The sequence below is a fragment of the Myodes glareolus genome, chromosome 6 (genome assembly GCF_982192425.1).
Source record: "Myodes glareolus chromosome 6, mMyoGla1.1, whole genome shotgun sequence".
Taxonomy (NCBI): domain Eukaryota; kingdom Metazoa; phylum Chordata; class Mammalia; order Rodentia; family Cricetidae; genus Myodes; species Myodes glareolus.
The window spans coordinates 17,298,934-17,317,536 of record NC_142031.1 but is presented as its reverse complement, the minus strand read 5'-3'; the positions used below and the strand labels follow the sequence as shown (position 1 = coordinate 17,317,536).

The window sequence follows — 18,603 nt, the reverse complement described above, 5'->3', positions numbered from 1 at the left end:
CGGCTGGCCTCATTAGGAGTTCTGAAATGCCAAGCAGGTACAGCCCGCTGGGCCAGCTCATCTATTATGCATCTGGTGGGCAGGCCCCCGGTGGGCAGCTGGCAGAGCGCAAGCTGGGAGCCAGCAGCTGCCTCCTGAGCCCACACCTGCTCCCAGCTCTGGGCAGGGACCTTCTGGGGCAAACACGGACGAAGGCAGTGCTGTCTCTTCTAGCTCAGCTAGAGTGAGGAATCCCACTGGGCTCAGGGGCAAGAACACATCCCAGCAGCCACTTCTGAAAGGACCCTAAGTTCCTAGACCTGGATGGACAGGAGGTGGCTGATGTAGTCTGAGGTGTGCATGCATGCTCCTGGTGGCCCGGAACCAAAGGAGTGGAGCTGTGATTATTTACCCTGTATCCACTTGGCCTCAAGTAACTATTGTGTACCTACTGTATGTGGACAGGTTTCCAAGAACTGAGAATCAACAGCCACCATTGAACACCTACTATATGCAAGGCGTTTGCAGCAACCACAAAGCACCTACTGTGTGCTGATAGGGTTCCTTATGATCCCTGAGACAGGCTGGCCCTTCTCCTGAGACATCTCTGCTTGACCGAGACTGGCTGTACTTCTCTGGGCCTTGGTATCCTCATTTGAGAAATGAGTAGGGAAGAGGATTGTAAGTAGATAGAAACTGGCCTCTGAGCCTTGCACTGAAGGCTCAAGCAGGCTTATAGGTGAAGGAGGAAGCTAGCTGCTTGGGGCTGTTCCATTGCGCTCCACACAGGTAAATGACCTGCTTCGTCCCTGTGATTCCACGAGCCATGTATTGTTCCTGGGCCAGGAGGAAGCTGAGGCAGGGAGGAAAAGTCCTGGAAGGTTTTTAGAAGATCTAGCAGCTAGACTCTTGAGGAAAGGTGGAGCTGGCTATGAGAGGAGCTGGGGCATCCAGAGAGCAGCAGGTGCAAAGGTCCTGGGGCAGGAATGAGCTCACTATGCCCTGTGAGTAGCGAGGAACCAGGTGGCTGCAGGGCTGAGGGAGCGTGAGGTCAGAGACGGGTCCGAGGTTCAGAGAGGCTTGCATTGAGTGGGTTCTACAATTAAGGTGGGAGTTTAGGTACAGCACTCATTAGCCTGGGGAAGCATTGAGTCTCAGGTGCCTGGCTTCATGGGATCATAGAGAGTGCCGGCCTTCTGGAGTCTTTGGAGGTGGAAGAGGCTAGGAAACACCTCTCGTGGCCTTCCACTTGGCAAGAAACCGCTTCATTCACTCGTGACCCCTTAGAGTGTTAGATGCTTTTGGGGGCCTTGTGAGAAAAACCCTTCCCTACTTTCAGTGACTCCATGGGCCTCTTGAGCCCCTTATGCCTCAGTTGTCACCCCCTTTTTAATTTCTATTACAGTTATTTATTTATTTATGGGGGGTGCATGCAAAGTGCCACAGCAGGCTTGTGGAAGTCAAGGACAGCTTTTAGGAACCAGTTCTCTCCTCCCACCACATGGGTCTTGAGATGAAACTCCGGTTTTCATGCTTGGCTGCAGCACCCTTGGCTTCTGAGGCACCTCACTGGCCCTCCTATCCCACCTTCTCGCACATTCCCAGTGACGGTTGGCTCTGCCCTTGAAGTGGCCCCGTTGCATTGTTAAACAGCTTAGATGGGTATCTGAGGGTCTTCTTTTCAGCTGCTTGAGCCTGTGTGTGTTCTGGGGCTCCCTCCCCCCACCCGCAATGCATACACACAGCCCTTCAGTGAGAGAGGGGAGCTCTCTGAGGCTGCTCCTCCTGGGCGGTGTTGCCTGTTCGGATCCCAGCTCCCTTTTCATCCTCCTGCCCAATTACTGCTGCCTTGAAGCTGCAGCCACCTTCCTTGACCCTTTCCATCACTCTGTACAAAAGCACAACCCCTGGATGGGGGTCTCAGAGAGATGCCCTCAGCCAGGATGCTTCTCTATAGCTTCAGGAGACGAGTCAGGTCCTTTCCAGGTGGGTTTGGGTCCTGGATTGTTGCAGTTTTGCAGTACAGCCTAGGGAAGTGATTGGCATGAACCCTGTGCGCAGCACCCACCATGAAGCTGAGCTTCTTATTCAAGGTTCCTGCTTGTTCTTGCTTGGCTCTTTATCTTGCTGATGCTCAGACTGCCCCCCTGTCAGAAAAGGTCAGAACTAGGCAGTTAGGCAGTGCCAGGTTCAAATGCCCACTCTGGCTTTCCCTCGCTCACTGTGTGACCTTCCCCTACCTACTTGGCTTCTCTGGGCCTCCCATTTCCATACCATGTCCGTGGTGCTGCTTAGAAATGAGGGTCTTCAGGGGTGTTTCCTGCCTCGTGAAAGAAAAGACTCATTAATCCACAGAGACTAATGTGCCTGAGCTGCTGGGGTGAGTGGATGGTTTAGGGGGTGCTCTCTTGGTATCTTGGGGCACAGGGTCTTTATGCAAGATTATTGTCCAAAGTAGTCCAATTCACGTATTAATGTAGGAACTCCCTGGGGGCCAAAGCGTGTGCAAACCAGGGGACAGATTGGCGTGCAGTGGAGACTGCAAAGAGGCCACGCCTCTTGGGAGTTTCTCAGTCCTGAGAAGAAAAGGATGAAGTCATACTAAAAGTGCAGACCATCATGGGAAGGGAAAGCAAGGCGACAGGAGCTCGAAGTAAATGGTCACATCCCATCCACATTCAGGAAGCAGAGCCATGAATGCCTGCTGTCCGCTTGCTTTCTCTACTTATTATACAATGCGGGATACCAACCAGGGAGTTGCCACCTATAGTAAGCGGCTCTTCACACCCAATCAAAACAAACCCCACAGACATGCGCAGTGATGCTCAAATCTCTCAAGTTGACTATTAACACCAACCATCTCACTATAGTGGCCCAACATAGAGATGGGTTGTGTGGCTTTGTGCATGTGTGAGACGGAGGGGTGGAGAGACAGGGACTGGGTCTGGTGGGGAGTGGATACCGTGCAAGAGAACGTTCTAGCAGATCATTGGCAGGGAAGAGCAGGTGGCATGTGTTGGACACAGCCTGGGCCATGTCTGGCCACTGAGGGCAGTAGAGTTACTCACCAGGCCATGTGTCTGACCTCCTTTGGGGGACTCTGGGGTCTCTGAACCCCCAAACCAGGACTTATCCTGAACTCCTCCTAGAAGTTACCTCATTCTGAGGCTTTGAAGCCCAGTATCCTGATAGTGATTAGTGCGGGCTGAGCCCCAAACTCTGGACTCTGGGCCTGGTTTGAGGCTGTCTGGATTTGGCAAGCAAGGGAGTCTCTCTGGACCTCAGTTTCTCCACTTGCTAGGTCTTTAACCCATCATGAGTGGGAGAGGGAGAGAGAGTTTAGCAAAGAAACAGACCAAGACCCAGGGAAGAAGCAGGTTCATGTCAAGACACCACACACAAGTCCAGGATTGCTCTGTCTCTTGCCCAGACCCCAGGCAGATTCCTGAATGAGAATCACTAGAGAAGGGGGAGGTTGTTTGGGACCCTGGCATGAGTGGGCTAGAAAGAGTTCCACAAGGCAGTATGCCCCACTGGCACAGAACTGCCCCTGACCATGATGGCTACTGCAGTTACTCCACTGTTAATGAATACACAGTGGGCTGGTCTGCTTGGTGTCATGGAGGCCTCTGCCTGCAGAAGAGGAGGCCTTCCCCAGTCCCCCATGTGAAGGAATACACTGACCACTGCTGTCCTGGCACTGGCCCACACAGGCTGGCGCCTCAGCTGGAGACCCTGCAGAGTTCCTCACCTGAGTCCTGCTTTCTTCTTTCATACCGTGGCTGTAGGGGATTCCCTGCTTCAGGGCCAGAAGGCAGGGAGGACATGCCAGAGGGAAGCCTTCTTGGTGGCCCTGGTGACCCTGGTGACGTGGATATATTGCTTCTCAGAGGCTTTTTAAAATCTCTATAAAACAAAGGTCATCCCTGATTCATTCTTGGGTTCCGAGGCCCCAGCAGGCCTAGCTTGTTGGACCTGGTCTGGCTATTTGCTGTGTGCATTTGGGCTAGAGGCTTGCCTTGTCTGAATCTGTTTATATCCATAATAAATACATAAATGGGGATTTAGACATCACAGAGCTGATACACAATAAAAGCTCAGAGAGTGAAACTGGGGTTCAACCTGAAGATTCAAAAAGCAAACCTGCCAGCCACTGGCTCTTACCTCTACCTCAGCTTGAAATGGCTGTCCTGCCTCCAAGAATCTCAGAATGAGATTGAGCCTGAGAGCTGTCTCCTCCTGTTTTATAATCCTTTCTGGGGCTGGGAATAAAGGCGTGCACCACTGGGATTAAAGGCATGCAACACCTGGTTTCTATGGCAACTAATGTGACTACTGGGATTGAAAGTGTGTGTTACCTCTGCCTTGTCTGTAAGGCTGACCCATGGGGCTGTTTTACTCTCTGATCTCCAGGCAAGCTTTTTTTTATTAAAATACAAGTTAAATTCCTCTACACAGAGCTGTCCACAGAGCTGTCCTTCAAGGCTTCCTTCTTTCCTTTCTTCCTTCCTTTCTTTCTGTCTCTGCCTCTCTCTTTCTTCCTTTCTTTCTTTTCTTTTTTCCTCTCTCTCTCTCTCTCTCTCTCTCTCTCTCTCTCTCTCTCTCTCTCGTTGTTGCTTTGAGAAAGGGTCTCTCTATTTAGTCATGGCTGTCCTGGGACTCTATCTAGACCAGGCTGGTCTCAAACTTACAGAGATCCTGCTGCCTCTCTCTCCCAAGTGCTGAGATTAAGTGCATAAACCACCATGCTGGGTGCTGTAAGACTTTTTATAAGCTTTTCATTTAGCAAATACTTTCCGGGTTCATGTCCTGGGCAGGTTGTTCATCTGAGCTTTGCAGGGAGCCAGAGAATGAGGTCCCTGACCTCCCACAGCTTTCTTCCAGTTGGGGAAACAGACATAAGATGAGCTAAGCGACCAATGAAGCGATTTCAAACGGGTAATGTGGCTTACACAAGGAGCCTGCCTTGGAAGGATACTGGGGTGGCCCCAAGGACTGATGTGAAAGTCTGTTGCAGGAAGGGTGGTCTAGGAAGGCTCTGTTTTAGGAGTGGGAAACAAGAGATTTTTATGTTTCTGTCTCTTACCTTAGCCAGCCTGGTGACAGCCTTCTGCCTTCCCCAACCAGCTGCCCATGAGGCCGGAGGTTCCTCGAGACCTCTGACACAGGTACCCCTGTGCCCAGTCAGATCCAAGTTCCCCCTCACAGGCTGATCTAGTAGACTGCTGTGTGTTGAACGTGGGATCACACAAACATACCCCTTCCCTGAGCAGCAGGGTGTTGACCTAACAAGCTGGTGTCCAGTGGATCACAGTGCACGGAGTAAATTCTAGTAACAAGGTTCTGCAGGCCTGGTCCAGGCTTTTGAGGTGTGCTGGTCAGTGGGGCGCCTCTCCTGGTTTTGCAGGGACTGAGGGAGAGGCCGAAGAAGGACAGAGCATATGAGATGCTATTGCAAAGGCGGGGACAGGTCGTATGCAAAGGCCTGGAGCTGTAAAAGTGTCCCAGGGGCTTGGGAGCTGCAGAGGCTGGGGAGGGAGGCCTAGGGGAGATGGGGGCCACGTGAGGCAGCCTATCTTCCTTCTCACGCAGAGTGAAGCCATTAGGCAGGTGGGTGGCACAATCCCATCCAAGTACACTGGCACGCAAGCCCACGCACACCCTAGACACAAGCGCTTTCTCTGCCACCTCTACTTCCTGTCATGCACACCCAGCCACTTCCCACCCGGTGCTGCACGCGCCCCCCCTCCACAGCTCGGCTGCAGGGAACCCAGAACTCCGAAGGGACAGACACACCTGCTGCAACCAGCCTGGCTCCTGGGGCCTAGCCCCTGTGCATGAGGTGGCTGACTACCAAAGAACTTTCCCACGAGCCTGCAGGGTGGAGCCACTGCTGCCACCACCACACAGTGGAGAAAACTGAGGCTCAGAAGCACAGGCCACACACACAGATCTTGACACCGTCAGGAACTGAACTTGGGACCCTTGGATCTCTAGTTGATCTCTAGTTCCGTTCTCGGCCCCCTACCCTCTGACTCTGCAGGTGGAGCTGCTCTAGCCTTCTCCCTGACATGGGGACAGGTGACTTTCAAGGTCAGAGTCTTCCATAAACAAGTTGATTGACATGAAGTTATTCATAGCTCAGGGAGGGGGCTGGGCCAGCCAGTACCCACCTGCCAGGTGACCAGGAGGTCTCCGGAGTGGGACTGGGGTGCAGTGGGGCGAACCTGCAACTGGTGGCCAGTTGGGCGCAGAACCTGTGTTTGCATTTACAAGCGAGACAGGCAGTGATGGCTTTCTGGACGCTGTTGTGACACCAGTGTCCTTCCTCAGCCCTCAGGGAGAGTGTGCTGTGCCAGGGAGCTGAGCTCCTGGCTCCTCTCTCCTGGCTCTGGGCTCTGATCTCCCCGGGCCAGCTTCTTTCTCCAGGTGACTGGAGAAGACGGAGGAGCCAGGTCGCAACAGTCTGAGTAAGCGCTTAGCTTCCCTTCGTCTTTATTATTTTTTCTTTCATATCGATTATTTGTCAAAATACTTCCTTCATATCCTTTTTATCTGCCGCATAATAATTTGTAATTTTGCCAGGCAGTGGTGGCGCACGCCTTTAATTCCAGTACATGGGGAGGCAGAGGCAGGAGAATCTCTGAGTTTGAGGCCAGCCTGGCCTACAGAGTTCCAGGACAGCCTGGGTTATACAGAGAAACTGTGTCTCAAAACAAAACAAACAAACAGCAACAACAACCCCTCCCCTCAAAAAACCCCAAAGCCTGTAATTTCTTGTGGGTCTGTTAACTTTCTCATATTCATATCTGCAGTTCCAAACCCACGTCTGTCTTCTGTGGCTGTGAGGACCTCTACTTGGTCCAAATTGTCGAAGTCTATGTCTTGCCAATCTACTAAGCCTTTTCCTGGGTCTCAAAGACAAGTACTCTAACGGTGAGCTAGCCTCAGCCTTTATACATTTATTTGGGGACATTGTCCACTAAGTTACCCAGGCTAGCCTGGAACTTTCCGTCCTGTCTCAGCCTTAGAATGACAGGCATAGGCCTTGACCATCAGACCTGGCAATGTTTTAGTTCTTGCGATGCTTTGAGTGAACTTGGAGCCTTGCGAGTGTTCTGTTCTTGATTTCATCCTCAGCACACCAGCTTCCTTTAATGGGTGCTGAGGTGCCTTCCAGACTTTAGCTTTTGTAAACCCTGTTATCATCAAGTTGCCAGACCTCTGTGCATCTTTGCGTGTGTTTATAGAGGAAAAAGCAGAATCGAGTCTCCAGGCCAAAGCGTGTGTCTTTTGCTCTCAACCAGGAGATGGACGACAGTGCCTGAAATACCGTGGTTGCATCCTCTTTGCCCTGGTGCATCTAGGGAAATCCTGGAAGTGATGGAGATGTAGCCATGGCCCCGCCCCTGGGGGTCCTAAGCAGCCTGGGGGTGGGGTCCTTAGAAGCCCTGCCCAGGCTTCTCTCTACTTCCAGCTGCAGCTCATTGCCGCTCCGCCCTGGCTTCCAGGGACCGATCCCCCACACAGCTGCCTGTCTCACTGTTTATTTCTACCTCCCGGAACAGAGCCGGGTCTGTTGTCAGCAAAGAAAAAAGAAAGGCAGAGAGAAGGGGGAGGCTCAAGATTAGCGTTTACCACGTACATTCTGTGTATAGACTTACAAATCCTCACAGGCTAATGCTGTTGATATGCTTCCTTCTAAATCTAAGCGTGTGTGTGTGTGTGTGTGTGTGTGTGTGTGTGTGTGTGTGTGTGTGAATGCGCGCATGCATTGGGGATGGAACTCAGGGCTTCATACACGATAGGCAAGTACTGTACCACTAAGCTAATTCTCCAACTCTTCTTCCTGATTTTGTTGGGTTGGTTTTTCAGGTTTCTTTTGTTTAAGATTTATTTATTTTATACCAGGCAGTGGTAGCATGCACCTTTAATTCCAGCTCTCAGGAGGCAGGCAGCTTTCTGTGTGTTCCAGGACACCAGGACAGCCAGGACTATACAAAGAAACTCTGTCTCAAAAAACAAAACAAAACAAAACAAAAAAAAAAACCTCAAAAAATTAATATATTTATTTCTTTTATGTGTATGGTATCTGTCTGTCTATATGTATGTGAACCATATATGTGTCCTCAGAGGCTGAAAGAGAACATCAGATGCCCTGGAGCTAGGATTATAGATGATTGCGAGCCACCGTGTGGGTGCTGGGAGTTGAATCTGGGTCCTCTGAAAGAGCAGCCAGTGCTCTAACCACTGGGCCATCTCTCCAGCCGCTCTTCATCCTGATTTTAGAGATGAGAAAAGTGAGGGTCTGAGAGGTTAGGTAACTTTTCCAAGGTTACAACGTTGTGAAGCGTCGTACTTTGGACTAACATGTGGGTAGCTCCGTCTTAGAGCCTACACTATGATCCATATGCCTCTGCAGACAGAAGGTCAGAAATCCTAAAACACCTAGTGTGCACTCAATTTTAGGCCAGTCAGAATATACATATGGTATCATTTTATTACTTATAACAACCCTGACAAATAAGTGATTATTATACCATTTTGCAGACCAAAAACCTGAGGCCTGGAGCAGAAAAAGCACCTCTGAGGGGTCTAAGGATTTCTCAGTGAGAGGTTTCCTTCTGGGTTTTGGTCCCAAACAACCCTTGGCAGATCTTCCCACCCTAGTTCCTGTCCTCCCTTCGGTGGGTCTCCCAGCTGCACTCCAGGATGGTCTAACCTGAGACCCAATGTCCAGCGTCAAAGCTGAGGCACAGAGAGGTGGCAGTTACGCCCTTCTGTACTCAGAGGTGTAGAGACAGAACCAGGGCTTGGCCTTGCCGTCTTTGGTCAGCAGATGATTGGCAAGGTCATCATATGTTCATCATTCTGCCCCAGCTTGGAGCCCTCAGGTGGGAAATATAAACCTCAGTGCGATTGGTGTCGGGGGGCGGGGTCTTAAATAAGGCCTTAGTTGTGAAGGTTTGCGCATCCTGCTGGTAAAATCAGAGGAGTCCTGGGCACAGCTGGAGAATCTGGGTATCACTGCAGATTTTCAGGGTGGGATGCATGGTCACCCACCCTCAGCCCCTGCCAGCATTCAGCAGGGACTGCCAACAACCATTGTCTGGCTCAGAACAGGCAGCAAACTATGTGCTATGGTAAATGACCAAGCTTAGGAATGAAGGGCATGGCGGGGGGGGGGGGCGGTTGTGCGTGGGCACTGATGGAGTGAGTGAGCACAGGAATGCTAGGAGCTTAGAGAAGGGGGACCCCTTGGGCTGCAGAGGCTGACCGGGACACTAGGTCAAGGGTGGGGTGGGGCGACACAGAAATTGTAGGCAGCTATGGAACTCTGTGGCCTGTGGGTGCTGGAAAGGGCACTCTGGCTGCTCTTCCCCTGTGCCTAGGGTGGGGGTGGCAGGCCCATCGGAGAGAATTGGCACATGGTGCCCTGTCCTGTGGCAGTGCAGGCAAGGATTAGAAATAGAAGGTGCGAGCTTCGGGTGTCACCGTGGGCAAGTCCCTGTCTAGTGGCTGGGGCTGCGGTTTCTCTTCCAGGTACAGCGTGGGTTGTGTTACCTGCCAGTGGGTTTCTCAGTATCTGGTACAGAGGTCCTGGGGGAAGGCTGTGGTGTGTTAATTGGAAGGTGCCTGGCTGCATTAGCCGATGTCCCCAGCAGGAAAAAAAACCCATGTGTGCCACGTTCTCTCCCATGCCTGCTCCTTCCTGTACTGTGAGAGCCAGCGTCCATGCCTCGGGAGCAGGAGAGCTGGGCAAGTCAGGCCACCTGAGCTGGGCAAGCCAGCACCCCAGGTGGGGGCCAGCCCATGACCTCCTCTCTAGCCTGCCAACCTGCTGTTTGCTTAGGAGGCCACTGCCTGGCCCAGCTCCGGGATCCGGCTATCTGGGCTCCCAGCCAGCACATAGTGAGGGCCTCATGTGCCACCTTCCTGCCCATGGGTGACCCTGGCCTAGAGTAGAAGGCCTCTTATCTGCATGCTCCATGGGGGTCTAGGCAACTCTATCCCAAGCCCATCTTTTGAGGGACCCTGAGCTCATCTCAAAAATGGGTGGTGGCGGCAGCGATCTCCTTAGGGGTATTGTTTTAAGGACATCACTGACAACAGTGATTCTTGGCCCCTCCCCCAGTCTTATGCTCCCTTCCAGTCGTCATGAGGTCAGAGGTACCTCAGGAGGCCATCCAGGAGGGGAAGAGCTCAGGCCTATGTCTGACTGCCTAAGTTCCTACCTCTGCCTGGACAGAAGCCCCTTACCTCCCCCCTACTTTGAAACCTGTTCACCTGGCTGTGCCTAGCCACATTTCCTGGTACCTGGGCACAGGCAGGGATGGGCAGGCAGGGCATGGGGCATGGAGGAGGGCTGTGCCAGATGGCTGAGCTTCGAAAACAATGGGCCTCTGTGCCCCCTGGGTGGGGGCAGCTCTCAGGCAGTCATTTGGTTCCCGTTTTATAACAGAGTCCTCTTAGACCCGAAGCCCCAGGCTTGTGTTGGGAGACTGGGGCTCTGGAGGGCATGCCCCCCCAAACCCCATTCTCACTGGGAGATCTGTGCCCTTTTCTCACCAGGTGGGTAGACGCGATTGGCGGGCAACCTCTGCCCCCATTCTCGACTGGCAGGCACAGGCTGGCAGGCACCCCTTGGGCCTCTGTCCCTGGCTAGCTCTGCCTGCCCAATCCTTCATTACCTGGCCGGTTCTCCTGACTGCTGTACCTGGCTGCCTACGTGTGTGCCAGGCGGGTGTCCTCAGGACAGGACAAGGAGAGGGACATGAGAAGCGGAGGCTGGGAAGGGAGGTCAGCAGGACCCGGATGCACCGGGGCCTCCATGTTTGGAACCCCTGGGTCAGCTGGGCTACCCTGCTGGTGCCTGAAATCAGTGTTCTTCAGGCTTCCAGGCAGCCCTGCGCAGCAGACCCTTAGCTCCTGCTATGTAGATTGGAGAAAAGATGAGGCTCCCCAGCTGCCCTCCAGTTGGGTCACTGGGGGAATGTACCCCGGGGAAGTGTGCATCACTTGTCCTCCGCCTGCCTTGATAATTCCAGCACCCCTCCTGTTCAAAGATGGCCTGGACCCTGCTATTCTGCAGGGCAAGATCCCCCGAGGTCCTCCCAGCCTCGTGAGACCTGAGGGCTGTGTTGTGGGGGAGCTTGGATTTTCATCTCTAACCTGCTGTCAAATGCTGGGCTACCCCCACGCAGTGCTGTGACCTCCTCAAGCCTCAGTTTGCCTTCCTGGGCATGAGGAGCCTGGGCCAGAGCCTTATCTGCCAGCTCAGTTGCTCAGTTCCGGTGAGAGTCCCAGGAGAGCCGATAAAGCAGAGGATAAAGCAAAGAAGCCTTTGAAAGGCACACAGCCGGCACCCCACCCCCCAGGTGTGATTATTATTGTTACCTTGATGCCATGATAAGCGAGATTCAGAACAGTTGCCAAGAAACCAGGAGCTGTCTGCAGCAGCTTCCAGCCGGCCCACTCAGGAACTGGGCCCTGTCCCCTAGACCCATGCCTTACTCTTTCTCAGGGAAAGGGGGATACCACCAAGAGGTAAGGAAATGGGGCCAGCTGGCTGGTGACCAGGAAGTTGCAGGAGCTGAATGTCACTCTAATGTGTGCCTGGCCCGGGCTCCCAGGTTGGCTCTCCCTGTGACACTGGACAAGTCATCTCTTATGTGACTTCATCCTGTTCGTGTGTCCAAGGATGTTCCCAGTGCAGATAGGGCAAGCCTGGAGCCAGGAAGGCCACGGCGATGTCTGCAGAAGCCCATGACGGTGTCTGCAGAAGCCCGGGGCTGAGGTAGAAAGTCACTGTGGGTAGGCCAGTTGACAAAACAAGGGGCCTGTCTGGTGGACACCTGAGACATATGTCGTGGAGTCAGACCCCAGCCTTGCCCTTTCCCTGCTGTGTGAGCTTGGGCTGGTTAGAGAACGTCTCTGTGCTTCTGGTTTTTCTGGATGAAAGTTTGATGAAGTCACACCTCAAAAAGTCATTGTGCATTGGGGGGGGGGGGCATCAAGACAGCTCAGCAGGTAAAGGTGCTTGCCACCAAGCCTGACTGCTGTGTTTGATTCCTAGGACTCATGTGGAGAAGGAGAGACTCAACTCCTGTGAGTTGGCCTCCACAGACACACACACACACACACACACACACACACACACACACACATGCACACGCACTTTCTTTGTAAGCACCTGCGCTCATGGAAGGAGATTCTGCCTGTGTGAACTGTAGCAGCCGAATGGGGCGTCTGGCAGTGCGGGGCCCCTTACCCGGCTGCTGGAGTAGGAACAACAGGAGATATTTTTCACTGAGCTGGGCCTGAAGGTCAGGAAGGGTTTTGGTTTTGGAAAAGTGGGAAAGGGACAAGATTTAGGGGACCTCCCCCCATGTGAACAGAATGACGGAGACGAGGGCGGGGTAGATGAGATGGGAGGGACCTAGAAGGCCAAGCTCATGAAGATGGTGGAAGGTGTGCAGAGGCCGGCTGGAGACTGTAGGGAATGACGGCCAGAGAGGAGCAGGAATGTCTGAGCAGAAGGCAGAGTTGAGGGGAGGAGGAGGGGGAGGAAGGGGGAGAGGAAGAAGAGAGGGAGGAGGAGGAAAGGAAGGAGAGGCTAGTCTATTACTGTGAAGTGTTAAGTGAGCAGCTGCTTTTTGCTAAGAGGCTCTGTCATGTGGGACTAAAGGGACAATGACTTCTTCACCCAGATTCCTGGGAGTTTTATGGTTTTGGACTCATGAACGTGACCTTCGGCAAGTACTCAGTCTTGAAGGGTTTTAGTTTCTTCTCTCAAAAAATAAGGATCCCAGCTGGTAAGGTGGCTCAGCGGGTAAAGTCACCAAGCCTGAGGGCCTGAGTCTGATCCCTGGGACCGTGGTGGAGGGAGAGAACCAGTACCTGTGAGCATCTTGTCTTCATCCGTGAGTCATGGTCGGCCCTGCTGCTGGGCCTGGCATCTCGTCAGCTGTCAACAGGGTGTGATGAGCAGTGCTTGGCCCTCAGGCTGGGATGGCCGTGTCAGGATTGGGCCCTCAGGGTTGGCCACACATTACAGAGTCCAGATCTTGACTTTGGAGACCTCAAACCGGAGTTCAGAAGCCTGCTCTGCAGGTGGGTGCTCTTTCTGAGCCTGTTTCCGCATGCAGGAAGTAGGCAGTTTAGGAGCGTTACCTTGTTAGGCTATAAGGCTTTTGTTAAGATTGTCCTTCCACCCATTAGGACTGAGGACTCCTCCCCCTCCCTTCTCCAGTCCGTTAAGATCCACCTAAGGAGTTGCCTAGCTGAGGGAGAGCCAGGACTCTGGTCAGTAGAGAGGAGAGAGCCAAGAGCAGGGAGGTGAGAGGTGTGGAGGTAGGGGTTATGTGGAGGAAGAAGGTCCTAGAAAGGAACTAGAGTACTATCTCCCAGCTGTGAGAGGGAGGCCTCCCCAGTCCTGTTCTGACTTCAGCAGTTCTGAGAGAGATGCTCATGGGACCTGGGAAGCAGGCTAAGATGAGTTAGTTCTGAGAGAGATGCTCATGGGACCTGGGAAGCAGGCTAAGATGAGTTAGTTCTGAGAGAGATGCTCATGGGACCTGGGAAGCAGGCTAAGATGAGTTAGCTGCTCTAGTAGGAGTTGCCACCAAGCTGATCTGTTGATTCTGGGGCCATGAAACTGATAGAAAGTACCACTTATTGAGCCTGGCTGTGGAAACCACTATTGCATGCAGCCAGGGGCTCCCAGGACCGTGGTCCTTGCTGAGAGCACCCAGCTTTGCTCTGGCTTCAACAGTGTTTCCTGGCAACTAAGTGCATTCTTCTTTTTTGGGTAGGAGGGGATTCAAGACAGGGTTTCTCTGTTCAGTCCTGGCTGTCCTGGAACCCGCTCTGTCAGTCAACCAGGCTGGCCTGGAACCCAGAGATTCATCTGCCTCTGTAGGCAGAGACTGCTTCTTCATTTCCTGGCCAGCCATACCCAAATAATCTATTACTTTATATTTTACCATGAGGTTTGTGGTTTGTTATCTCTTGCTTTTTGGGCAGTTCTATGGTGTCTGGCGGCAACTACATGACATCTCCTTGACCCCACCTTTTTTTATTCATTAACCAATAAAAGCAACACGTATACAGAAGGAGCTCCCACACTATGCTTCTGCATCCTGAGTGCTGGGACTAAAGGTGTGTGCCATCACCTCCTGGTCACATTCCTCTACACTGATGTGTCAGTGTGTTTTGTTGGGACCTCCAGCCAGCTCCCAAATAACTGACATGGAGACTTAATTATAAATGCTTGACCAATAGCTTATGCTTATTACTAACTAGCTCTTATAACTTGAATGAACCCATATTTCTTCTCTACCCTCTGCCACATGGCAGTAGCTTCTTTTAGCACAGCAAGCTCATCTCCTGTTTCTCTGGCTGGTGACTCCTCTGACTCCGCCCTCCTTCTTCCCAGCATTCTTTTTGCCCTGAAAATCCTGCCTAGCCATTGGTCAATCAGCTTTTTATTAACGATGAGAGCAATACATATTTACAGTGTACAAAGACTGTTCCACAACGCTTTTGGACACCAGCCATGCTTGGTCAAGGCTGTAAGCTTTGAAGTCCAGCTATCCTTTGTCTGTAAAATATGGGGGTCAGCAGGTGGCCTGAGAGCTGGCTCAGAAGGTAAAGTTCTTACACTGCAAGCTTGAGTTCAGATTCCCAGCCCTCAGGTTAAAAAGTCAGCACAGTGGCATACATTATAACCCCAGCTCTGGGGAGACAGAGACAGGAGGGTGCCTGGGCCTCATGGCATCACTAGCTCCCGGTTCAGTGAAAGCCTGTTTCAGAAAAAAACAAGATGGAGCCAGGCATGGTGGCACACGCCTTTAATCCCAACACTCTAGAGGCAGAGGCAGGAGGATCTCTGTGAGTTCTAGGTCAGCTTGGTCTACAGAGTGAGTTCCAGGACAGCTAGGGCTGTGACAGAGAAATCCTGTCTCAACAAAACAAAACAAAACAAAACAAAACCCCCAACAAACAAACAAACTCAAAGACCAAACCAACAAAACAAAGATGGAGATCAATTGAGAAAGACACATGACAATGACTTCTGGCTTCCACATGCACACCTACACACGCACAGACATGCACGCGCGCACACACACAGTGTTAATAAGTAACTAACTCCAGGACACTAAGGGCAGAGTGGGTCTCCACAGGATCTACCTGAACACCACTATGGGCCTCTATCTAACCTTCCACCCCCTCTCCCCCTCCCCCTTCCCACCCTGCATCAACAGAAGTTGTGTTGAGCACATTCCCTCGCACGCCCGCCCTCCATGGCTCCCTACTGCCCGCTTTCAGCCTGGCAATTAGTCCGCAAATACTGTACGGGACCCTACTTGGGAGAGAGTTCGTTGCGTAAATACCCATGACTGCCAGTCATGGTGCTGAATTGTTTTGGAAACTGAGGCCCAGGGAGGCTGCTGTGTCTTGGACTCTAGCTATGCTAGCCAATTGGTGCCTGATGCTACAGCCCACACTGGTGCTATGGACTCAAAAGGTTGCTGCCACCAGGTCTGTCCTTTTGAGTCAAGTGGTGTCAAGACACAGACCTTGTCAGAAGTCAGTAATCCTTAGGGGTAAGGGCTTCCCTGTGCTAAGCAGTGATGAGGCTGGTTCCTCTGATTCACGGAGAGGCAAAGAGGCTTAGAACTTGCCAGGGTATCCTCTAGTCCAGGAATGCTGCGGGTCCTCCCTCTTCTGGGTGTGTCTGCCTGACTCTGCCTGACTCAAGCCTGCCACAGGCCACTGGAGCTCCTCTGGAAGGTGACTCACCCTCTTGGTGGAACTGGGGCTGCGGTGCAGCCATGTCAGGTTGGCCTCGGGCAGCGACAGAAGCTAGGCCTGCTTCACCGGGCCAAGGTTCCCTGGATCTGGGAACCACTGGGCACATCTTCCCCTTGACCTGGGAGGTGAACCTAGCAGGATTGTGTGACAGACAGGTGCTGACGTCACTCTCTTTCGGCCTGCCCCCTGTCCTTGAAGGGCTGTGGGTGCAGCTTCATCAGGTTAACGTCAGATGGGTCGTGAACAGTGTCCTGTTGTGGGCGGACTCTGTGACCTCTGCGGACATCATAGTCCATGTCCTAAAGTGGAACTTAAGAGTCGTGCCTACAAGGCCTGGGGAGTGGCTCACATGGGCCTGGCCACAGTGGGCCCACTGTGTGGCACTTACTGGCGTTAGTAACAGCAGTCCTAAGGCTCCCATCCACTAGAGACTCTGGGAGGGACCCAGAGAGTGGGGAACCTAATAGTTCCCGCGTCTACAGCCACACTTGCTGTCCCCGTCTCAGTCTCCGTCCTCAGAATGAGCCAGAGAACTGGCCGAGAACTTGGGAGTCCCTAACTCTGACCTCTGGGAAGGGGAGCCCGCTTATCAACCCTGCTCAGGGAGCTTCCCTCCTTCCTTCTGGCCATCTTAGAGCCCTACCTGCCTTGCTCCCCCAGAGGTCCTGAATCTCCCACCTGAGGCTCTCTCTGACGTCAGATTTCTTTTTCTCTTCCAGGAAGAGTGATGGCCAGAAGCAGCGCTTCCCTCAGGCACTAGACTTGTTCCTGGTGGACTCAGCTCCTTCCCTCCCTGCCTCATCTTGTCCTAAGGTAAGTGACCCCAGCCTATGGCCCTGCTCTGTGCCCCACCATGCCAGAGCTGGGAGATGCCTAAATATACCTGTTGGAAAGATGTCAACTATTCAGGTCGAGGCCACTGGAACTAAGTCCCCCAAAGGACACCACTCCTGACCGCTGGGTGGCCTGTGTGGTCTCAGAGGTTACACCAGTGTCTACAGAAGTGCTAGAAGGGGGGGCTCAGGGATAAACTTATGACATCAGTGGCTCCTTCTCTCCACTATCACTATGGCCACAGCTGTCCCCATTATAGACCAGATGTGATAATAGCCCCTGCTTCCCACACACACCAGGACTGGATAAAAGTGTCTCTCCTACAGCCTGGGCCATCTTTGGCTCTGAGCCCTATGGCGAAGACTTTTTTGTTACTGTTAATCAACTACCAAGGTTTGCCTGCTACCTGAGTGGTACCAAACCTAGAGATTCCTGGCAAGCTAGGACACAGACCTTACCCCGAGAAGCCATGCCCTGGCCAAGAGATGAGTGTCTGAATGCTTCTGCAGAATGTCGGAGCCAAGGGGCAGTGGGTGTCTCAGGGAATTCCGTCACTGCTGCTTAGTACTTAGTCTCTTGCCTGTAGAGTCGCTCTGTCCCTCAGCTCGTCACTCTGTCTGTGCTGTAGCCACGGTCGTCCAAATCCAAGTTCACTGATACTGTTATTTGCCCAAAGGGTTGCAGGCTGGATGCTGTGGGGCCAGGACCAGCTGGTGCTTTCTGGCCAGTATGTGGCTGATGGACTCTCCAGTGCAGGGGAATGAACCCTCACTGTGGCAGGATACTCTATGCAATGACCAAAGCCCTTGCCACGTGGCCCTTCCATCAACCTCAGGCAGGGAGCTTGCTCCAGAATAGGATCTAAATGCTCAGAGATGTGTAGGGGTCTTCCCCAGGGTTACACAGCCAGGAAGGCTCTGCCAGGGACCTCCCCAGAGCTCTGGGATAAGAATCGGCACCTTTCCTAGGCCAGGAGGACAAAGGACCAAGGAATGTTATCTAAGGACTGATATCTCCATGGAAATCCCAAGCAGGGGTGCTCTAAGTCACATACGAGCCTCTTGGGACCCTTGCCTGCCTTCTCTGGTGGGCAGCCCCAGCCAGGGCCATAGGGGGCCTCAGGAAACAAACTTGATGGCAGTCACTTGCTCGAGCAGCTGGGTTTATGCGTGAGGTCTCCCCCAGGCACTGGACTCTTATTTGTCCCATCTGGTCTTTGTGAACTGTTGACAGGGCGGGAAATCAACTCCCAGACACTGAGTGATTCCTCTGGGGCTCCAGGCCTGCAATAGTCTCCAGTTTTCCTCAGCACCCTATTTTTTTAAAATATTTTTTATGGTTTATTTTAACTTTATTTTATGTGCATTGGTGTGAAGGTGTCAGATCCCCTGCAACTGGATCTTCAGACAGTTGTGAGCTGCCATGTGGGTGCTGGGAATCGAACCCGGGTCCTCTGCAAGAGCAGTCAGTGCTCTTAACCACTGAGCCATTTCTCCAGCCCCCTCAGCACCCTATTTTTAACCAGTTTGAGGAGCACATGACCTCCCTGTGCATAAGGGCAAGTTCCACCTATAACATAGAGTGTCTCTTCTGTCGGCCTTGCCAGCTCGCCACTGGGCGAGGTCTGTAAAAGAATTGGAAACTAGCAGTCCACCTGTGTTGTCAGGGCTGGGTAGGAGAAGTCTCTTCTCTTTGGGGAGCAACATTTGAATAGACTCTAGCTGCCCTCTGCAGGACTCAGGGACTGTAAAATCTACATACAAGTGCATACTTGGCCTATCTCTACCTAGATACTGGGGGCTAGGCCACAGACAGACAGACAGACAGACACAAGCATATATCTATAGCCTGTTCACACTTGCACATGAACACTTGATGGAGATGGACAGTAATCACCCCTACCCACCCCTTCCAACACACCTGCACACTTCTGTGCTACAGAAATGCAGTATGTCACGTACAGCCACAACTGGC

General features: G+C 52.6%; 1 protein-coding gene across 8 annotated transcripts in view; it reads left to right on the top strand.

Annotated features, from left to right (window-relative positions):
* Window positions 1-18,603, top strand: part of Rap1gap (RAP1 GTPase activating protein) — a 62,395-nt gene that overhangs the window by 20,634 nt on the left and 23,158 nt on the right. For 6 of the 8 annotated variants that reach the window (XR_015738049.1, XR_015738047.1, XR_015738045.1 and 3 more), the window contains one exon: window positions 16,515-16,608. The gene's annotated coding sequence lies outside the window, so the exon portion shown is untranslated. Of the gene's footprint in view, window positions 1-10,447; window positions 10,552-11,413; window positions 11,527-16,514; window positions 16,609-18,603 lie in introns of those variants that run through there. The other 2 variants (XR_015738046.1, XR_015738050.1) reach the window with 2 other exon arrangements.